Source organism: Lycium barbarum, chromosome 8 (genome assembly GCF_019175385.1).
Source record: "Lycium barbarum isolate Lr01 chromosome 8, ASM1917538v2, whole genome shotgun sequence".
Lineage (NCBI taxonomy): Eukaryota > Viridiplantae > Streptophyta > Magnoliopsida > Solanales > Solanaceae > Lycium > Lycium barbarum.
The window spans coordinates 77,165,743-77,185,177 of record NC_083344.1 but is presented as its reverse complement, the minus strand read 5'-3'; positions in this window follow the sequence as shown (position 1 = coordinate 77,185,177).

The following is a 19,435-nucleotide window of genomic DNA, read 5'->3' as shown; positions in this document are numbered from 1 at the left end:
CCTATTTTTTCCAATATCAACTAAATTCATCCAACTTTCAATTCCCATATGCATTTCATCACAATCACAACTAGAATATAACATAAATTCAACACATTGTGGCTATACAATTGTGCATACCCACGGCTACACACCTACAACACACACCCACTTTGCAAACTTCCATTTTTCCATACAATCAACACATTTCTATATACTACAACACAATCAAAACTTCATAACACAATAAAAAGGTAGAAATTCTTACCTTTTCTTCAAGTCTTCTTCACTTGGAGATGTGATCACTTTGGTGATTCTAATGCTCCCCACTCCAATCCAACTATACCAAGTTACAAAGGAACCTTAACTTAGTAGGAAAACCACAAAAGAAAAATTTTAGGAGCAAGATTTTTGGTGGTGAATTTTTGCACCTCAAACCCGAAATGGTCTTCTTTTTTTTGCTCTTGTTTTGCTCTTCTTTCTCTTCTAAGTCTCTTGAACCTTCTAAGGGATATTGATCCCTTTATAATTAATTAGCACATGGAAATACTCATTAAAGCCATGGGTTGGGCCTCACTTGGCCGGCCACCCCTTAAACATTGGGCCTAAATTTTTATTTTATTTTTTTTGGGCCAACTCGGTTGGTCCCGAGTTGGGCCTAGCCCACTGACCTTTCGACCTTAAAACGTTCATAACTCCTTGTACCGACGTCACCTGGGAACCCACGACCTATGGATGGAAAGCTAATTCAATTATCTACAACTTCTATTTCAAGGTATTTTCGAAATTCCAAACTTATAATACAGTTTCCCCCCCCCCCCCCAAAGTCAGGTCACCCGAAAACGTTTTCTTAAAAATATTCGTTTGGAGGGTTTCCACTTTGATTTGGTCCAAGGGTACTTCATGAGTTGTGTTTAACTTTACATATGTGATTCATATGACTTTTCAGATGTTCCAAAAAAAAAATCTCGGTGTGTGGGCCCCACCCCAGCAGATACTCCGAGGTTCAAAAATACGGGATATAACATCCTCCCCCCCTTTAGAACATTCGTCCTCGAATGTTAAATTAATCTTATAGGGTCTGAAAATGCTTCGGGGGAGTTTCTTTTTATGGTCAGCACATATGTTACACATTCATTATTGAATATAATTAAGCAAGGATTTTTGATTACCTGTGGGCATAGGGAACAAATGAGGATATTTCTTCTTCATTTCCTCTTCGGCTTCCCATGTCATTTCCTCCCTATTATCGTTCCGCCACAGTACCTTAACAGAGGCTACATCTTTATTCCGAAGCCTCCTTACCTGACGATCCAAAATAGATACGGGCTGCTCCTCGTACGATAGTTGCTCCGTCACCTGAATATCATCAGCAGGAAATATTCTGGAAGGGTCACCGACGCATTTACGAAGCATAGAGACGTGAAATACCGAATGTACCGCTTCCAAATCAGATGGCAAATCTAGCTCATAGGCGACATTTCCAGCTTTCCGAACAATCTGATAAGGCCCAATATAACGCGGACTGAGCTTACCCTTTCTGCCGAACCGCATCACGCCTTTCATAGGCGATACCTTCAGAAATACCCAATCGCCTACCTGAAACTCCAACGGTCGACGCCGTTTATCCGCGTATGATTTCTGTCGACTCTGGGCTGCCAACAGTCGCTCTCGAATAAGTTTCACCTTGTCCACGGCCTGCTGGACCATATCTGGGCCAATCAACTCTGTCTCGCCAATATCAAACCAGCCGATCGGCGATCTGAACTTCCTGCCATATAAAGCCTCATACGGAGCCATCTGGATGCTGGAATGGTAACTGTTATTATATGCAAACTCAATCAACGGCAGGTGATCATCCCAGCTGCCTCTGAAATCAATAACGCAGGCCCGCAACATATCCCCCAGCGTCTGTATAGTGCGCTCGGCCTGCCCGTCGCTCTGAGGATGAAATGCGGTGCTCAGACTCACCTGAGTCCCTAGTCCCTCCTGAAAAGATCTCCAGAAATGCGCCGTACACTGGGCGCCTCTGTCAGAAATAATAGATATAGGAACTCCGTGAAGCTTCACAATCTCCTTAATATAGAGCCTGGCATAATCCTCGGCGGAATAGGTAGTCCTGACGGGAAGAAAATGGGTTGATTTCGTCAGCCTATCAACAACGACCCAGATGGAATCATACTTCCGTGGAGTGCGAGGCAAACCTGTAATGAAGTCCATATTAATAACCTCCCACTTCCAAGTCGGGATTTCCATCTCCTGCAACAGTCCACCCGGCTTCTGATGCTCAATCTTGACCTGCTGACAATTAGGGCACTGGGCGACGAACTCTGCAACATCCTGCTTCATACCGTCCCACCAGTATAAGCATCGGAGATCATGGTACATCTTCGTAGACCCAGGATGGACCGAGTAGCGAGCATAATGTGCCTCGCTCATAACCTGCTGCCGAAGGCCTGCAATATCCGGTACACACAACCTGCCTTTGTATAACATAGTGCCATCCGGTGAAAACTCGAACGAAGTCCTCTCCTTTTCATAGGTTGTGTCCCTGTACCGAGCTAAGACAGGATCCTCGAACTGATGCCGCTTAATATCGTCCCTGATGGATGACTCAGAAACCCCTCAAACAGAAATCTGGGTATCTCCAGAATCGGCCAGACGAACCCCGAGACTAGCCAACTGCTGAACATCACGGGCTATCTCTCTCCTGTCTGGCTGTAAATCGGCTAAACTGCCCATAGACTTCCGACTGAGCGCGTCTGCAACAACATTAGCCTTGCCCGGATGATACAGAATATCTACATCATAATCTTTCAGAAGCTCCAGCCACCTCCGCTGCCGCAAATTAAGCTCTCTCTGTCTGAAAATATACTGGAGACTCTTATGATCAGTATAGATATCCACATGAACGCCATATAAATAGTGTCTCCATATCTTCAGAGCATGAATCACTGCTGCGAGCTCCAGATCGTGGGTAGGATAATTCTTCTCATGCTTTTTGAGCTGCCGGGAAGCATACGCTATAACTCTGCTGTGCTGCATCAATACACAGCCTAACCCCATACCAGAAGCGTCACAATAAATAACATACTCGTCTGGTCCCTCTGGAAGAGTCAGAACTAGGGCTGTAGTCAGCTTCTCCTTCAGCAACTGGAAGCTCCGTTCACAAGCGTCAGACCACTGGAACTTAGCTCCCTTCTGAGTCAGCCTTGTCAAAGGCGCTGAAATCGAAGCAAACTTCTCCACAAACCTCCTGTAATAACCTGCTAACCCCAGGAAACTGCGTACCTCTGTGGGCGTCGTAGGTCAGGGCCAATTCTTCACGGCCTCAATCTTCTGTGTGTCCACCCGGACACCATCAGCTGCAATAATATGCCCCAAGAAGGCCACTGAAGACAGCCAGAATTCGCACTTAGAAAATTTCGCATATAACTTCTGATGCCGGAGTACCCCTAATACCGATCTCAGATGATCTGCGTGCTCCGCCTCAGACCGAGAATAAACCAGGATATCATCAATGAATACAATTACAAACATATCCAAGAATGGCCTGAATACCCGGTTCATCAAATCCATGAATACTTCGGGAGCATTTGTCAGCCCAAAAGACATAACCCTGAACTCGTAGTGCCCATATCGGGTCCGGAAAGCTGTCTTAGGGATATCGGCCTCTCGTACTCGCACCTGGTGGTAACCGGATCGAAGATCTATCTTCGAAAAATAGTTAGCGCCCTGCAGCTGATCAAACAAATCATCAATCCTGGGGAGGGGGTATTTATTCTTTATAGTTACCTTATTCAGCTGCCGATAATCAATACACATACGCAGCGACCCGTCCTTCTTACGCACAAATAATACCGGGGCTCCCCAAGGCGAAGTACTGGGTCTGATGAAGCCCTTATCCAGCAAATCTTTCAGCTGCTCCTTCAACTCCTTTAACTCTGCAGGCGCCATTCTATACGGAGGAATAGAGATAGGCTGAGTGTCTGGGAGTAAGTCAATAGAGAAGTCTATCTCCCGCTCTGGAGGAAGACCTGGAAGCTCGTCGGGAAAAACATCTAGAAACTCATTAATCACGGGGACTGACTGAAGTGTCGGCGTCTCGGCGTCCAAGTCTTGCACCCGAACCAGATGATAGATATAACCCTTTCTGATCATTTTCTTTGCCTTAAGGTATGAAATAAACTTACCTTTCGGCGATGCTGTATTACCAGCCCAATTTATAACTGGCTCCCCGGGAAACTGGAAGCGAACTACCTTATTCTAGCAGTCAACATTAGCATAACAGGAAGCTAGCCAATCCATACCCATAATAACATCAAATTCAGTCATATCTAACTCTACCAGATCTGCCTTAGTGTCACGGTCACAAACGATCACAGAACAGGCTTTATAAACCTGTTTCGCTACAACAAAATCCCCTATCGGTGTGGCTACCTCAAATGGCTCTATAGGTTCAGACATAATACCAATTTTACCGGCAACAAGGGGTGAAATATATGATAAAGTCGAACCTGGATCAATTAGTGCATACACAGATCGAGAGAAGACCAATAAAGTACCTGTGACGACATTAGGAGATGCCTCCTGATCCTGGCGGCTGGCCAAAGCATAAATGCGGTTCGAAGGACCGCTAACACCAGAAGCTCCACCACGGCCTCTGCCGCGACCCGCTGGTGCCGAAATACCCTGCCCCGTAGGGCGCATAGCCACTGACGAAGATGAAGACCCAGCGGCTGATCCGGTATGCTGCGCTGCACCACCCGAACTACCCTTATACGGGCAATCTCTCACAGAATGGCCCAGACGGCCACAAGAAAAGCATGCACCGGTGGCTCTGTAGCACTCTCCCGTATGGTATCTGCCGCAAAAATAACACTGAACCCTGGGTGGCCTCATCTGACCAGAACCCCTATCTGTCTGTGAACCTGAAGCCCTGGAGCTCTGGCCTGCTCCTGAATACCCTGGGCTATCAAATCTGCGACCGGTAGGCTGGGGAGGCGCGCTCTGCGCCGGCTGAGATGAAAATCTGCTAGGCTGCTGCGGCTGTTGGGGCTGTCTGCCCCGAAAATCTCCAGATGACCTGGCCCTCTTGGGCTGTCTCCGATCCTGGCCCCAGTCAGGCTGGTGTCCTCCTCTGCCCCGATCCTCCATGCCCTGGGCATGGGCCTGGATACGGGCAATGTCCATACCAGGCTGAGCAGCCAATACTAAGCAGCTATCAACAAAATACCGATCCAGCCCCATAATATATCTGTGCATCCGGTCCGCCATAGTAGCCACCACAGTAGGTGCATATCGGGCCAAGGAATCAAACTCCAAACTGTAGTCCCGGATACTGCGGCCCTCCTGCCTCAATAATAAGAATCTATCAGATCTGGCTCGTCGCAACTCTGGGGGCAGAAAATGTCCAAGAAATGCCTGAGAAAAATCGCCCCAAACTGCTGGAGGAGCGCCGTCCCCCCTGGATAGCCCCCATGACTCGTACCAGTTTGCCGCCACATCGTATAACCGGTACGAAGCTAACGCGACTGACTCTGTCTCGGAAGCATTAATCAAATCTAGAGTGCGTCGTATCTTCCTGATAAACTCCTCAGGATCCTCCTCGGGCTTTGTCCCGAAGAACTCTGGAGGGTTACAAGTCAAAAACTCACGGGCTCTCGAACTATCACGCCTGACTGCCCAGTCACCTCCCAGTCCATGCCCCTGAACCTGCCCTGCCACAAGTCTCGTCAGCAACTGGACTGCCTCCCTCATAGACTGATCCTCAGTGCCTGGCCGTGGAGCTGGAGGCTCAGGTACTGGAACTGCGGGAGCTGGCGGTGGAGCCGCCTTCCGATCTGCGGCTGCGGCCGCCCCAATCTCCTCCACGAGTGGCGGTGTAGACGAACCCTCTGTCTGGGGCAAAGTCCCCGGAGCAATATGTGCCTGGGCCCTGGTAATCCTCTGGACTCGGCTAGTCTCTCCCAAGGCTGCTGACTTGGCCTTTTGGGCCGCTGTTGCCTTTTTTGGAGGCATATCTGCAAACATAGCCACTCGTTAGGAAGGGGTCATCCTGATAACACAGCTCTATCGCACGATCTAAGACAGAAAGAAGGGTAGTATCCTAAATGCCCTGTAGCCTCATGTTTATAGGCGTGGTGCACAACACACCGATAAACAAGACTCTACTAGACACGGTCTGTGGACATTCCGAGGACGAACTGCTCTGATACCACTATTGTCACGACCCAACCCCGTGGGCCGCGACCAGTGCCCTAGCTGGGCACCTATACGTACCCGATACCCAAATTAGCATATTATCAGAATAATAATATAATAATATTAGTGGATGCTACAGAATTTATCAAAAAAAAACAGACTTGGCACACATAGGCCGATAAGGCCATCATAGAACAAAGTATCCCAAACATGTGTACAGAACCCACACAGATGTATCCACAGACCCCTACAGAACATATCATAATCATAAGACGGGACAGGGCCCCGTCATACCCTGAACAAAGTACATATCCAGATAGCAGTGACAGACTGTACCAAAAGATGGGCTCTATAGAAGAGAGCGCCCCAAAATAGCAGAAATGGGATCCTAAACGTGCGGATCAGCAAACCTGTCGTCTGTACCTGCGCGGCATGAAAACGCAGCCCCCGAAGAAAGGGGGTCAGTACGAAATATGTACTGAATATGTAAAGCGGAATCACAGAAGTCAAATCATAATGATTACAGAAAATGGGTACAAAATCCAGAGTGTCAAATGCATATTTCCAAATCAGACAGAATGTGTACAGAAACATATGTCATATCATATCCGATCCCTGCCACTGGACTCGGCAGACAGAACGTGGTCACCCTCCCGACACTGGTGCCACAATACAGAGGAATCAGAAAAGGGGGCGTGGCCCCGTATCATAAAATGTCATATCAGAATGGCCATAACAGATCAGATCAGAATAGGCGGACATGGCACATCATACTCCACAGACCCATGTACGCGTATACCTGCCCCCTCACATCGGGGCGCGGCGAACAATGCAGAGAATTACGCTTGACAACATATCCTGGCCCGGGCTCAGTGTGGGAAACATTGGGACATCCACGAATGGAGTAGTGAGAGACTAATGCAATTTAAAAATATCATAAATGTTTTCAAAGACTCGATGAAGCGTATCAAAGACAAACCAATCCAATGGAGTCGGACGGAATCATAATAAATGTATTTCGGATATCATAATAAATTACAGAAGTATAACTTTCCCGAAGTCATTCCGAGTGTCAAAATAATTTATAATATTTAACAGAATATTTAAAATAATATTCGTTAAGCGATTAGTAGGGTAATTAAAACATTTCTTTCAAAAATCGCTTAAAAAGGAAGCTTTAACACATTAGGGGCAAAACCGTAAATAGTGGGCCCGCCTCAGAACAAATAAGGCGGCGGGCTCAAATTGTGCCCTCTAAACATATAATATCATCTACGAAGGTTATACAGACATTCTATGACTTTCTGAGTAACTTAGAGCACAATTGCATAATTTCAGAAAAAAAAAGCGTATCAAAATGGTTCAATTCTACTGAAGGAAAAACTGAAATTTTGTCTTGCGGATTCCGAGGGCCAAGAGGTCCTTCGAGGCCCGGATCCGACCCTAATACACTAAGGGCATGCCAAGGGAAGAATTGGGTTTGCTTTACATACCTTTCACGCTCCTTAAGCCTTTCCAAACTCACTTCCCGTTTCGTCGAAAAACTGCAATTGGTCAAGTTTACCAATTGTAAGCTATGAATACCAAAGTTTCAACTTAATGCATATTTGGCTACCGAAATTTCGGCAGCACTTCCCCTATACATATAGCACCCCGAGAATTCAACTCGGCTAGAAATCATCAACAACAACCCAAACGACAACATCAATATCAACAATGAACATTAAAAACATAAATATCCTTCAACTAGTCATTTTTCTCACAAGTTGACATAATCTTCAATTCAACCCAACTTTCAACTAAGATCAATAATTTCACATTCAACAACAATCATGATCATCACCATATAGTTCTAGAAACATTTCATATCGTTTTCCTCAAGATATACACTCGATATACATAATATACAACTTTCCGCCAAAGTCATAACTTATGCAAAACATCAAATTTTTGGCATACAACTTCATAACAAGTTTCCAACTTCCAAATTCATCAATGATCATCACTATTAGCAACCAAACAACTTCATTTCCTTAATGTCGGAAAATCATACTAAAACGACATAAGTTTCTACATTCCAATTCAATACAAACTTATATCATTCTAACTTCATTTACATTACAAACATCACAACAACACTTTAACACACTAAACAACTCAATTCCTTTCTATCCCAAACCATATACACCCTACGGCCATATGCCTATTTTTTCCAATATCAACTAAATTCATCCAACTTTCAATTCCCATATGCATTTCATCACAATCACAACTAGAATATAACATAAATTCAACACATTGTGGCTATACAATTGTGCATACCCACGGCTACACACCTACAACACACACCCACTTTGCAAACTTCCATTTTTTCATACAATCAACACATTTCTATATACTACAACACAATCAAAACTTCATAACACAATAAAAAGGTAGAAATTCTTACCTTTTCTTCAAGTCTGCTTCACTTGGAGATGTGATCACTTTGGTGATTCTAATGCTCCCCACTCCAATCCAACTATACCAAGTTACAAAGGAACCTTAACTTAGTAGGAAAACCACAAAAGAAAAATTTTAGGAGCAAGATTTTTGGTGGTGAATTTTTGCACCTCAAACCCGAAATGGTCTTCTTTGTTTTGCTCTTGTTTTGCTCTTCTTTCTCTTCTAAGTCTCTTGAACCTTCTAAGGGATATTGATCCCTTTATAATTAATTAGCACATGGAAATACTCATTAAAGCCATGGGTTGGGCCTCACTTGGCCGGCCACCCCTTAAACATTGGGCCTAAATTTTTATTTTATTTTTTTTGGGCCAACTCGGTTGGTCCCGAGTTGGGCCTAGCCCACTGACCTTTCGACCTTAAAACGTTCATAACTCCTTGTACCGACGTCACCTGGGAACCCACGACCTATGGATGGAAAGCTAATTCAATTATCTACAACTTCTATTTCAAGGTATTTTCGAAATTCCAAACTTATAATACAGTTTCCCCCCCCCCCCCCCCCCCCCAAAGTCAGGTCACCCGAAAACGTTTTCTTAAAAATATTCGTTTGGAGGGTTTCCACTTTGATTTGGTCCAAGGGTACTTCATGAGTTGTGTTTAACTTTACATATGTGATTCATATGACTTTTCAGATGTTCCAAAAAAAACATCTCGGTGTGTGGGCCCCACCCCAGCAGATACTCCGAGGTTCAAAAATACGGGATATAACAGTAACTTAGCTGACTTCTGAGTTAAATTCGTTAGTGGTGCGGAAATGGAATATAAACCTTCTACAAATCATCTCTAATAATCTGCCAAACCCAGAAAACTTCAAACCTCTGTCGGTTTCGTGGGTCTAGGCCAATTCTTCACGGCTTTTATCTTCTGTGTATCAACCTTGATGCCCTCTTTTGATATACTATGCCCCAGAAAAGCTACACAGTTCAACCAGAACTCACATTTAGAGAACTTTGCATACAGCTTCCGATCTTGAAGGACTCTGAGTACACGTAGATGTTCTGCAAATTCTGCCTGTGATCGCAAATAGACTAGAATATCATCGACAAATACAATCACAAATTGATCCAAGAAAGGTCTAAAACACACGGTTCATCAAATCTATAAATACTGCTGGGGCATTAGTTAAGCCGAACGACATCACACGAAACTCAAAGTGACCATATCTGGTTCTGAAAGCTGTCTTCGAAATGTCTTTCTCTTTGACCCTAACTTGATGATAACCTGACCTTAGATCTATCTTCGAGAAATATCTAGCACACTGCAACTGGTCAAATAAATCATCAATCCTCGAGAGTGGGTACTTATTTTTTATCGTCACCTTATTCAGCTATCAGCAGTCAATAAACATCTGTAACGAGCCATCTTTCTTTCTTACAAACAACAAAGGCGCTCCCCACGGCGATGTACTAGGCCTAATAAAGCCTTTCTCGAGCAAGTCCTTCAACTGCTCCTTTAACTCCCTCAACTCAGCAGGTGCCATCCTATAAGGAGGGATGGATATCGGCTGAGTATCTGGTAAGACATCAATAGCGACGTCAATCTCTCGCTCTGGCGGAAGGCCTGGAAGCTCACCCGGAAACACATCTGGGAACTTATTAACCACTGGAACAAACTGAAGAGCCGATGATTCTGCTTCCGCACTCTGAACTCGAACTATATGATAAATACAACCTTTTGCTATCATCTTCTTTGCCTTGAGATAGAAAATAAACCTACCCCTCGGGCGAAGCTGTATTACCTTTCCATTCCAGCACAGGCACTCCTGGAAATTGAAACCGGACCATTTTTGTTCTGCAATCAATATTAGCATAACAAGAGGCCAACCAGTCCATTCCCATAATAACATCGAAGTCCAATATATCCAACTCAATCAAATCAGCTACAGTATGACGATTACAGACTATAACTACACAACCTCTGTATACTCGCCTAGCTATTACGGGATCACCCAAAAGTGTAGACACCTCAAAAGCTTTAATCTACTTGGGTTTCACTCCAAACTGACCAGCAATAAAAGGAGTAACATACAACAACGTAGAACCTGGATCAATCAATGCATATATATCATGGGAGGAAACTGATAGTATACCTGTGAAAACGTCAGGTGATGACTCAAGATCCTGTCAACCAGCCAATGCATAAATATGGTTGCTCTAAAGACCGCTTGAACTGGATGCTCCACCTCGGCCTCTACCACGACCGTCTGGTGTCTGAGAACCCTGACCAGGAGAGCATAAAGATGACGAAGAACCAGCTGCAGATCCTGTCAGCTGAACTACACCTCTACCACCTCTCGATAGACAATCTCGCATAATGTGGCCTGGCTTACCATAGGTATAACAAGCATCTAAACCCAAGCAGCAATGCCCAGCATGTAACTTACCACACTGAATACATCGCGGTAGAGATGGCATCATCTGACTAGAACCACCCTTGAACTAGGAACTGGAAGCCTTGAAACTCTGGCCCGGCTCAAAATAAGCATGTCTATCAAACTTGGGTCCTGGGAACTGTGAAGGCGCACTAGCCGCTGGATAGGCTGAACGCCTAGACAACTGCTGCCTCTGACCACCTCTGAACTCACTGACAGAACCTTAAGATCTAGATCTCTTACTCTGAACCCTATCATGCTTACGCTCGGCCCTCCGCTGCTGCTTACGCTCCTCAAGATTTTGAGCGTGCGTCTGGATGTGGGAAATGTCCATACATATCTAAAGTGAGGCCGTCATGCAGTCATCAATCAAGTGTGGTCCCAAACCACTCAAAAATCGGTAAACCAGATCCTCCATCTCAGCTACAATAGCTGAAGCATATCTAGCTAATGAATTAAAGCAAAGACTGTGCTCTCGAACACTTATGCTCCCCTGTCTAAGGTTTAGGAATCTATCAGCTCGGGCCTGTCGAATCTCTTACAGCAAATAATGTCAAAGGAAGGCCTCTGTAAACTCCTGCCACACGGGTGGAGGTGCATTAGCTCCTCTAGACGACACCTAAGTCTCATACCACTGACCAGCAACATCTCGCAATCGGTACGAAGCCAATTTTACTAACTCAGTGTCTGAAGCATGCATTACCCACAACGTCCTTAGCATCCGATCTATAAAATCCTGCGGGTCCTCATCTAGTTTCGATCTAAAGAATTATGGAGGGCCCAAATTAATAGAATCTCGAACCCTGGCACTAACAGCCCTGTCACCATGACCAGTACCCGTACCCTGACACTAGGCCTGAGTGGCCACTAACTAAGTCAACAACTGAATAGCCTCTCGCAGCTTCTGGCTTAATGCATCAGGTGGAGGAACTGGGGGTACTGTAGCTGCAGCCCCTCTACGATCTGCTGGAATGGAAGGGCTCTGAAAAGACTAAGATGGGGCCTCACTCTGAGACTCGCCCTGGCCCGCAGCTACTGGTGGCATCCTACTGGTACCCTCATCTGTCATAGCCTTGCCTCTCTGGTTGGCTGAATCTCTCCTCGTCACAGGCATCACTGAATCACAATACGTTATTAGAAAAGAAATCCTGATGATACGACTCTATCGCACAATCTAAGATGAGAAAGAAAGGCAATATTCCTAAATACCCCGCAGCCTCCTATTTATAAGCGTGTGCACAACACACCATAAATAAGACTCTGCAAGACATGGCTTGTAGACAACCCTAGAACGCAACTATTTTGATACCAAGTTTGTCACGACCCAAACTAGATGGGCCATGACAGGCACCCGGGCCCTACCTGTCGAGCACCACTAAACATGCTTTCCTACCATGATCATAAACAAGAGTGGACCTCGGGGTCACCAGATGAAAATCTGCTAAATCATATAAGAGATATGATGAAAAGGAATGAGCCCAATAAAATTTACTATACAAGCCAACTAGGCTGTCATGAAAACTATATAATAAAATATAAACCGAAGGAGCCATACAAAGGCTAACTGTACCGTGACCGTCTACAAGCCTCTACTGGAATATCTAACATGAAAATGTCAAGACAGGGCCCCGCCGTACCCATATGCACACAAAAGAATAACATACCAAAAGTACAGCAGCAACTCCGGAACAAGAGCAGTGCTCCAATGTCAGCTGAACGACAACCTACGGGTGCGGATCACAAAACTGTCTATCTACACCTGCAGGTATGAAACGTAGCGCCCCCAGAAAGGGACGTCAGTATGAACAAAGTACTGAGTATGTAAGGCATGAAAGTAACATGAAAGAGACATAAGAGAACATAGGATGAAATAAATGCAACTTGTATGTCTGAACTGCCTCTGTGGGCCAATGATGTACATAAATACTGTGCATGAATGCTTGAGGTCATACATATATATATATATGAGTATATAACGCCTGTCAAGCCTCTGTGGGCATCCCATCGTATCATATCGGCCTCTGTGGGCATTATCATCATCATCATGTAACCAGCTGATCAGGTAACGCCGTCTAGTGCGTATATAACGCAGTCACCTTCCCCACACCGCATATATATAATATAATATACTCGTATGTAACGCCTGAGGGGTCACAGGTCTGTACATGCTTATATATATATGTATATATATAAAATGCAATACATAAACATGATAAGAGTACATCCTGAATCTGTCGGAGTGACGTAAGGTCGTTATACCTCCGAACATCATTATGAGATAGCATTTTCACCAACAAGTAACTCTAAGGATCATACTGAATCTGAAGAAAGACATTTTGAAAACAACATTATGGAACATGAATCAACATAGAACATTCCTAGCTTCTAAGAATAGAATCATTATGGAATAACGTTACTGTACATTCTGTTCATAAGGATCATGCCAAAAGAAGGAAGGTTAGCCTTAACATACCTCAAGTCATCCAAGCAATCCAACAATGAACTTCCCATAACTAGTGTGCCAATCCTATAACAAAGGAATGCACATACGAACTTAGATAGCGCTAGTACATAACGTATATCAAACGAAAATTCGATTCTAGAATAAAACGAGTAGCATTTCCCCTTATTGCTTGGCTATAACAACATACACTGCAGTCAATAACAACAACAACAAAAAACTTATACAAGCCCCTTATACTTACTTCAACAAGTATTGCAAGTTATACCTCAAATAGTCCAATATACACTTTGTATATGGTATTATGCACCTCTTCCCTACATACCCTTCTAATAAAATCATAACAACGTGAATAAACACCAACTAAAAGGAAATCATCTCAATAACACAACAACAACAGGATCAAAACAGTCCATAAACTCAACATGGTCTCTAATCCATATTTGAACTTCCTTTTTCACTTTCTTCCTTCAATCAAGTTGTATAACAATCAAACAAACTCAAGAGCATGTAATAGAGATGAAACCTTACTTTAATCACTCAAGAACAATCTTGGATCAAATTACTTCACTAGGATGAAATCTCCAACTTCAACACCCAAAATATACTTGAACTCTACTAACCCTAGTGAGTTTTCTAGCACTTGAATCTCTTGATTCTCTTGGGTTTGGCCTTGATTAGTATATGAACTTGGGGAGAGGTTTTTGGGGATCCTTAGGGTCTGAAATGGGAGAATAATGAATCTAAATGAGGAAAAACGAAATATAAAGCCTCACTTAAAATCTCGACGACATAATTTGACGACCACTTTGACGGACCGTCAAACGGTCTGCGGTCCGTCAAATGGACCGTTAAATGGTCTAATCAACATGACCTCTCTATGACTGTTTCACAATGTAGGATCCGCCATTTGACAGGCCGTCAAACATTCTGCGGTCCGTCAAATGGGGCATCAAAATGCTCTTCCGGTAATCTTGTTTTCTTCGATTCGTTTAATCTCTAATCCTTCCCATACTTACTAAACATTAACTTAAACCTTCACATACATAATATGAACATGTTTAGTGTCATATAACCTCAAATTTAATCCAGTCCAAGACTAGAATGGCTAACATACGAAGAATCTTAACATACGAAACTACGAGGTATAACAAGTGGATACTGGCTTTGTCCCGCCATGTCCTAAATTTGAAACCAACTGAAGTGCATAGTTTCTTTAATTCAAAAGAACTCCTTTGTTTGATCTCAGAACTCCATTCCCAAGAAGTATATTAATTCATCTAGATCCTTCACTCTGAACCTTTTGCAGCACCTGCTTGGTCTCTTGTATGAACTCTTCTATTTGCAGTAATCAATAGATCATCCACATAGATAAGGACTACCAAAACTTTTGTCTATACTTCTTAGTGAATAGAGAGTAATCATATAGGGTCTGCTTGTATCATGCATCTGTTAGGGCTTAAGGGAGCTTAATAATCCATTGCCCTGATGATTGTTTTAATCCATACAAGGACTTCACTAGCTTACCCACTCTTTCTCCTCTTGTTTCCTAAAACCTTGAGGAAACTCCATGTACACTTCTTCAAACAAATCTCTTTGCAAGAACACATTGTATACATCCATTTGATATATATTCCATCCTTTAGATCTTGCCACTGCAATGACAGATCTCACAATTACCATTTTGGCAACTGGTGAGAATGTCTCATGGTAACTTTATTTTGATTGTACCGTCCTTGATTTAAACCTTTTTACCTCTCCATTTACCTTATATTTTATCTTGTATACCTATTTTGAACCAATGGCAGATTTTCCCTTTGGAAGTTGAATTATCTCAAGTATTTCCCTCCTCTAGTGCTTTTATCTCTAAACTTATTGCTTCAATCCTTCCTTTGTCCTTGGCAGCGTCAACCAAGTTCCCAAGTTCTGTGAGGATTGAGATAATTTTCATAAAACTTTGGCACTTATGAGAAAGCTTATCATACGAAAGATGGTCTGATAAGAGATATAGTATTGTGCCATTTGCCTTATTCTTGGTGATCACATAGTCCTAATGCCACAAGGGTTCCTTGATGCTTCTTCCAGATCTTCTCATACTTCTGGATTCTGAGTAAAGTGTACCATCCTCATGTGTCAATGCTTACTCAGCCTCAGTAGATGCCATAAGCTCAGTAGGTGCCATAAGCTCAGCAGGTGCTATAAGTTCTTCTAAGATTTCATGTGCTACAAGTTCTTCATTACATACTGCATCATTATCATCATCAGCACTGTCAGCTTCATTGACAAGACCTGCAAAAATCTCAGGGTTCTCCTCAACTACATGGTGCTCCTTAGCTACATCGGACTTATTAGTTTGAAATGGCTCCAAATCATGACTAGCTAAAGCACTCCCTCTGTCATGAACTGTGGGAGGTACTTCAACTAAAGAAGATCTAGCAAAAAGAAATAATTGTTCCTTAAAAATAACATCCCTACAAATAAACACTTGTTAGATGACAGATCAAGCAATTTGTATCCCTTATGGGTTTCAGCATAACCCATAAAAACTGAAGCTTTTGCCCTTGGGGAGAACTTGTCATCCTTGACCAAATTGGTAGCATAACAGAGGCACCCAAATACCCTCAAATGTGCAACAGATGGTGGCTTCTTGTGCAGCAATTCATAAGGTGTTTTCTCCCAAAGTTTCAGTAGGAAGTTTGTTGATGACCTTTACATCTGCAGAAGATACGATCCCCAATATCTTGTGTGAAACTGTCCTGAAACTTTAAGGCCATGTCTACATTCAATACATGTCTATGTTTCCTTTCAGATATCCTAATCTGTTATGAAGTATACAGATAACTACTTTGATGTACTATTCCATATATATCAAACAATTCAGTAGTCTGTTTATTAAAAAATTCTATCCCATTGTCTGTTTTTATTGTTTTAACAGATCCATGAAATTCAGTCTTCAAAAATAATAGAAATCTTCTTAAAACCACAACAACGTCACTTTTCAATTGCAATAAATGCAGAATCTTTGATCAAGGTTAGAACAAGAGCTCTTTTGCATCATATCTAAGGGATTCCTCGGCTCGGGCCGAAGAAGCAATGTCACTCGATCATTATCAAACTGACTGCAACCTTTTCCGTCCGTGAAGATCCCACCAGAGTGCCTTCTACTTCTAATAGGTCATGAACTAGATCAGAATCATTCTCAACGAGCCCATAAGAAGTGATCCCATTTGTATACCTTGAATTATCATAAAATATTGTCAAGAAGTAATGTTGTTTGTCATAGGTAGGGTACTTATATGGCCCCCATACATCCATGTGCGAAAGAGAAAGAGGACTATCACTTCTAGTAATACTTCTATGAAACAAAAACCTACTCTGCGGAGCCAAAGGACATACGGGACAATCTTTATTTACTTCTATATCTAGAACCTTATTCTGAAGATAATCCACACTTTTCATAGGGCTTATTGAAACATGTCCAAGCCTCATGTGCCAAAGACATCCATCCTTCATAGTTTTCTGTTTTTCCACATTTGAAATAGCATTCCTCGTCTCCTCATTCTTCTCATTTTGGATGATGTACAACCCCTCTTTCTCCCTACCAATCGCCCTCACCCTGCCACTACAGAGATCCTGAAAGACACAAGAATCAGGAATTTGATAGAGCAAGAGAGTTCTCTAGTCAGCTTGGAAACATATAAGAGATTGTACTTAAACTCAGATACATAGAGTACATTCTTAACTTGTAAATATCTTACTAAAAACATGTGTTATATGCGATTTTTCACCAGGAGGCATGTAAACTTGATCTCCCTTATTTGGACTCAACTTTTTTTTCTATCACTTAACACATCTAAACTTGCAGAAATATGATGCCCCACAACCTACTATCAAAACTACATATGCTAATCAGCCACTAATGATACTGATTTACCTGTCATGTTCACTTGATGTTCTCCCAAGTGTCTCTGGTGATCTGTACTACCTTTATTCAGCAGCCCTAAAATTTGCCTATACTGATCCTTTGTAAAATGATTGTTGCTTCCTTTCTCTTGATGTTGTGGCCTTATATTCTCCACTTGCACACCTACATTGTTGGTTGTTGCATACTGCTTCTTGCCTTCATAGTCAGTTGGATATCCAATTATCTTCCAGCATTGATCTTTTGTATTTCCGTTCATGTGACAAAAATCACATTGCATGAAAGGTTTTTTTTTTTTACCTTTGTAAGGATGTCCTCTAGCTGCTTGCATAGTTACAGGGTCTGGATTCCCTCTGTCTGTTGTCATAGTTGCAGGATCTGCTTTCACTACTAGTGTTGGAAATGGACTAGACCTCTGACTTTCATCTTCAATTATCATTGCATAAGCTTGATTTAAGTTCAGTTATGCAGTTTTCATGAGAATCTGTCTCCTTGACTGATAAAATGTTTCATTCAATCCACTTAGAAACTGAAGCAGTCTCTGCTGATGCAAGTGATCCCAAATTCTTCGGACATCCACAATCAGGCAAAAGTATCATTCCATCAAACTCAGCCCACAGTTCCTTCAATTTTGTGAAGTAAGCCGAGATTGAATTTGTTCCTTGTGATATTGTTGCTATATTCCTATGTAATTGGAAGACTCGAGTCCTACTCGCCTTGTTAAACCTTTTCTTCAAGTCTTCCCAAACAAGGTGAGCATTTGATGCATATACAATTCCACTGATTAAATTCTTCGAACCTATGTTGATTATCCAAGAAAGTACTATAGCATTGTAGGTTTCCTAATGTTCGTGAAGTTCCTTTTGGTATTGTTCCTTTTTACAAGTTCTAGTTATGAACCCTAGCCTTCTCTTATCTTGAAGAGCTAATCGCATATCTCCCCCATAATCTGTAATTCTCAGATCCTTTGAGCTGTACTGGAATCAATACATAACCTGGTGTATCTAATGGATGCCTATATAATTGATATGTATGCTCAATTTTCTCTTCGGCATTGTTGGACTCATTGAGAAAGATGATTTTCGAGCTTAGAATCGACTTAATCCCGCTCTGATACCATATGAAAATGTAGAAACTAGCTATTTCACCATGGAGATAGCCATGGATTTAAAGCAATGAAAACAGTCGAAGCTCAAGCTTGGAGAAGAAGATAGAATAGAAAATATCTGATTTCTAACTTAAATGAATGAATCATTACACAATGATTTGAGTATTTATCCTAGCATGACGGTTATTTCACTAACTCACATATAAGCACAATTACACTTAACTAATCAGCTCACTAACTGACTCTAACTTTTGCACACTTCAGCTTAGATATTTTCACATATATCATATAAGATGTTATATGCATAACGCAAACGAGAATTATAGTTTTATCTCATATGTTGTATATATAAGTTAAAATTTTACTAAATAAGTATAAATAATAGATTTTAGATCAAGTAAATCGAACAGACTCTGGACGAATCTCAAACTAAAACCTATAAAATTCAAATTGTGAATACGTTTCTACATATATCCTTAACAAATTAACAACACATGATTTTTTATCAACAAGCAAAAAAAATAAAAACAAAGCAATCGTCCAAGGATTAAGCTACACAAACTGGCAACATAAAGGGCAATTAACTAACGTGCTATAGCCTGGTTTTACCTTAGTTTCCAGGTTATCTTATCACTTTATTCTAAGGAGTTATCTGTGTTGTAGGTAATTTGATTATATATATATATATATATATATATATATATATATTGAAACTTCTAAAGAAAAGCTAATAAGAAGACTATTTAACAAGCTAAAGGAAAAGATAGGTTTGTTGCACTATAAAACGTAGAATAATGTGATCACTTACGTTTTGATCAGGCATCCCCTTTTGGAAAAGCAACCGAACCAAAGTTAATAAAAATTGAAACAACTATTTTTTTTGTA